General features: G+C 43.6%; 1 long non-coding RNA gene across 1 annotated transcript in view; it reads right to left on the reverse strand.

The window, feature by feature from the left end:
• Window positions 1-5,164, reverse strand: part of LOC108446750 — a 12,037-nt gene that overhangs the window by 3,964 nt on the left and 2,909 nt on the right. The gene's annotated exons all lie outside the window — the stretch shown is intronic.

Below are 5,164 nucleotides of genomic sequence, written 5' to 3' on the forward strand. Positions count from 1 at the left end.
CTGGGACAGTGGAAGGTGTCCCTGCCCAGGGCAGGGGGTGGGATGGGATGAGCTTTAAGTTCCAACCTGAACCATTCTGGGATTCCATGCAATTTATTTTTTAATTTGTTTTAAGCAGAAGAAAAGCTTTAGTAAATATTTTCACATCATAATTTTCATGCCAATGAGAGCATCAGACCAAGATAATAGGAGTCTCATTTCCTCTTAGGAAACTAAATGAGAAATGAGGCTTGGAAAGAAGCTTGTGAAGTCAGCGAATTTGTCACCCAGCTCCCTGGAGGATTACCCACAGGAAACTCGGCTTCAGGAGCCCTTTTCTTCAGGGACAGTGTGCTAGGAAGCTCTCCTGGGACAAAAACCCCCTCCCAGTGAGCTTCTGCGTCCATGAATATCTTCTTGAGAGAAAGGCCATATTCCATGTATGGTATGTAGACATGTTTAGCCATAAAGATGTTTCTGACCTACGAAACGTATTTATTTATTTTTCTGAAGTGTGGGAAGATAGGACATTGAGTAGTCATTTGCCAGACAAAATCAACTCCAGAGTCTAAAGCATTATACTCTGGGAAACCAGAAGCCAGTCAAGCAACTTATTCAAGTGTTCTGTGTGAAAATATGAGCTCCAGACTGGTTTGGGTAGAAAGGGACCTTAATATCATCTAGTTCCAACCCACTGCCACAGGCCGGGGCACTTTCCTCTAGACCAGGTTGCTCAAAGTCATGTTTTGGTAAAAACAAAGGATATTGTTCATTTGAGTATTTTGCAACACTTTAATTCTGTCTTCCTGCCTATTTTTTTGTGGCTGGGATGGGAAGGCAGCACCATGGCCTTGAGATAAAACAGTACCGCTCCTGGAGCCCGAGAGGAATAGCTATCAGTGCTTACACAAGAAGGGCTCATCAGGTAGCTCAGACCGAAAAAATAGCAAGAGACATGCCAAAATCGTGTTCTGAGGCTCAGTACATACAAATCCTGGAATAAAGATAAGCCAGCCTAACCATCTGGATCCGTATGTCACACAATAGTATATGCAATTTGGGTTTTGCTCTTAAATCCTCCTGTCCCCAAAAAGGAAAATGAAGCTAGCTCTAAACATGTTTCTCTTTCTACTAAGAACATCTAAATTGGAAAGTCATTGAGCAAGCTGTTCCTTTTCTAGTCCAAATCTTAAAGCGAATGAAACCACTGAAGCCCCCAAAAAGTTAACAACTGAATTCTGCCACGGAAATGCAAGGAGACAGGTCACCTTTCAATACTAGGTATTTATTTTCTTCTATTAAGTGTTCCTAGTAGGCAAGTGAAAGAAAATATCTCAATTTTTGCCTTTCACAATGTCACTTCTAAGAATAATTTTTTCAGTTCCAGGAAAGATCAATCACATTATTGCTGGCACTAAGTAGTACTCCCACAAGCTGTTAAATTCTTTACCTGCAGACGAGTGGCTCTTGAATCACTAAAAAACCCTATTTCCTGCCTTTTGAAGATATGAAAGAGACTCAAAAGGATTATGAAATCACTGTAGCAGATAACCTTCAGACAGCAGCATCATCAAAAGGCATCAAAAACAACTAAATTCATCCAGCATCTAACTGTTTAACGTCAATAAGTTCCAACTGGAGAAGGACAGCCTTCAGCAAAGCCAGGGTCTGCCAGGTGTATTCTTGGTGAGTATAAGGAAAGGATGTATTGTGATTGACAGCAGTAGTATATGCATTAATATATGTATACGTTGTGTGTCTTTTATAGCATATGACAATTCAGGGGAAAGAAAACACAGGTCTGGGGTAAAAATTAACAAAAGTGCCTGTGTGATACTTACAGTGAAGCATATTTCCTAATTTTAAATAAAAACATCCTGAGGTTTAGACTGGGAGTCTGGGGCCAAAATACTCCTGGGGTCATCTTGTCCAGAAGAGACAAGCTCGCCCATACAAGGAAGTGCAGGAAGGGTCAGTTTGTTGTGCATATCCTACAGTCACAGATGACCACCTGAAAATAGTTTTGGTTGGTTACTCCTCTGTTAAAATCCTTAAGTCCTATGCACGAGGCATGCACTGGGACTGAAACTGGGCTGCAGACACGTGTCTCCCCACTTTCTTCCCTGGACTTTCTCCCCAGGATCTCTCCCCTTTGTTGCTTGCTTCACTCATCTTCCGGCAAGGCCACGGTGAGGAAAACAAGGTGCTTTTTATGTCTCACAGACCAAACCCAACTCTCCAGACAGGGACACCTCTATCTTCAAAGGTGTTCTAGCCACAACAAAAGTTGTAGATACTTTCAAGCTCTCCCTGGTATCAGTAAAAATTGAGCATGCTCTACCTACCTAGGGAGCAAGTCTTGTTTCCAGGCGTATTAAATGTACTTTGGGTTATTTTGGTATCTCATTTTAAATAATTGCACTGGACTCTTGCTTTGACTGTGTCTACTAGGTTTGCATAGCATTCCACAAAGCACGGGACTACAGCATGACCACTAGATAACTCAGTCCTCTGCTTCTGTCTTCATCTCACACACAGCATTTTGAAAATTCACGAGAAAATCATGACTGGTGTTATTTATGATCCATCACTGCTAGCACCCTCACAATCCTGGAGGACTTCTTCCTTGGAGTTCCTGCTCCATGAATGGCTCAGCAGCCATGTGGGTGGGCATGGACCAACACCTTGGAAGTGAAAAGGAAATGGCCAGTTGGTCAGGCTTGAGGTTTGACTGGCAGGACTAATGAGTATCAGCAAAAATGTCCTTCCAATAGTGTGAACTTTGCCAACACAGACACATCCTCCTGCTCTTCTAGCTCATTCCAGTTGGGAGAGGGGTTTGAACTACACACGAGGAAGAGTTTGGAAGTCAGTACCAGATGTATTTCCTGAGCAAAGAGTGTCTGGGTGCCATGGTACAGTTGTGTGCTAACCCCTCTGAGCATAGATAACACCAATTTCTGCCCTAACCAGCCTCACCTGGAAGGCCAAATCTGCTGAAAAGGTGTTAATTGAGATCTATTCACCTGGACTCAGACTTGATGAGTGTTTGCCCCAATGACCAAACCAAAAAAAGGGCAGGCCAGTCTCTCTACAAGCTCTCCATGAGCAGAGCTACTCAGGGCAGTGAAATACATGATGGCAAACAGTAAATTTTCATATGTCCTATGATCACAGTCCAGATGCTGCTCTGCCTGTGTCATCCACATCACTCCATGACCAAGCTCTGGGTGAGTGAAGCTGAGCAGAGGACAGCCTGTGCTTGAGTTCCCAGAGGATGAACCAGCAGGTAACAGCAAGCTAAAAATTTGAGCTCAACATTCTGATGGCTCATATTTTGTCCGTCATCACTGACAGAGGACTTGCAGAAAGATGTCTCACCTGCAGTGACAAATGAACTTATGCTTTGAAGCTAACAGCTTCCCCTGAATTGCTGTCATTATTCCACACCATAGCCTGCCAACACCGTATGTACATCTTCTTTTGAGCTAAACTTACCAGAATGACTGGATTTTATGTTATATCACAAAGTGGCAGGATGAGATAATGATACATGTCCCCTCTACATGCCATTTTCCACAAGGCCTAGAAGGGATCATCATATTTTATTTTATGATCATCAGGTCATTCATCTATATCTGCTTTGAAGCCACAATAGACTTTTTGCCAATCACTAATAGAAACTAGATAAACACAGCCAAACAGTGTCATCTATCTGTGTGGTGAGTAATTGTGAGGGGTTCCTCTTTAAATAGATGCTTAAGTAAATATAGAAATATCATTTTACAAATGCTGGCTCAAGAAGAGATGTTGTGGAACTACAAAGAAGGGACACCTCACTTAGGTATGCACATATAGAAGTGCAAAAGTGGTCCTATACCATTATCAAGCACATACCAAAAGAATTTAATTCGGCTTTTGTTGCCCCCTGTGTGTGTTCTTCACTGTTCCGTACTCGTGATGGAAAAGTACTTTTCTATTTCCAAAGCCTTGTTCACAAAAATGACCTTTTTATTGAATGTTTTCATTCCAGTGGGCAACACTTTATTTCCCAAGGAGGCAGTTGGGGGACTATTCCACATATAAGAGTTTGTGTGAGGGTTATAACGCATATGATGACGGGTTATAATGCAGATGTATGATCTTTCTAGACCCTCGCTCTGTCTCTCTCTCTGTCTGTGTTTATTAATGACCCTGTAGCTCTGAGCCCGAAGCACTGGGTGTTCTGGCTGACGCAAGTTATTTTTCTCTCAAGGGCAATCCTCCCTCTTGTGTCCTTGGGGCACAGTATTCAGCTGCACCTCTACACCTGCCATGTCAGGTTGTGCCCTGGGTCGAGAGGTGTAGGTTTCCCAGTGCCATATGGAGCTCCCTGCTACCTGCAGCACAGCAATTTAAATATTAAGGATGCGTTGGTTTGGAAAGTTCAGCTCTCGGTGAGCAAAACTCAATTAACTCAAGGAGAGGGAAGTAGAAATCGGGAAGAGGAAGCAATGGGGAAGCATAAAGGGTTTCAAATGCTTTTGTAATCATCTGCAGATCAGACACGGGGCTGGTGACTCCCACTGATGCCTGCCAGCACAAAACCACGATGGCTCACCAGGCCACCTGAGTGGGACTGAAAGGTTTATCTCCAGACAAATAATGGACATGGTGGTAGAGAGGGAACAGGCAGATGTGCAAGAGGGTGAGGCACAGGATATTGCTTCCAGGCAGGAAACTTTGGCACCCATATTTGGAGAAAGAAGGAAATGGGTCTCCTGGGGTTTCTCTGGTGCTTGAGCATTGACTGTCATTGTGTTTCAGCTGTTCTTCACCTCCCCTCCACAGCTGAGTCCCTTCAACCTCTACAACTCACAGCCTCCCCTATTCCTATCAACAAAACTCTAGAACCAGAAAGAAAGAAAAACGCAGACCTTTTGCAATACCTCTGCCACTACAAGAAAGTGAGTTGCCAGGGAGACAAGGAGTCAGGATTCCTGGGACTTGCACCCACACAGGGGGAGATGGCAATAGGACACAGGCCTTTGCAAGAGGACATGTTGATTTCCTCAGCTCCCAGAGGCTCTGAGCTCGGAAGGATTACGTGGTGAAATGGTACATCACTGTCTGTATTCTATGAAATGGGGTCATGTACTCACTCTTTTAGGGAAATGGCAGCTTTGTGGTTGCCTGCAGACACTCA

Source organism: Corvus brachyrhynchos, unplaced genomic scaffold (genome assembly GCF_000691975.1).
Source record: "Corvus brachyrhynchos isolate BGI_N302 unplaced genomic scaffold, ASM69197v1 scaffold285, whole genome shotgun sequence".
Taxonomy (NCBI): domain Eukaryota; kingdom Metazoa; phylum Chordata; class Aves; order Passeriformes; family Corvidae; genus Corvus; species Corvus brachyrhynchos.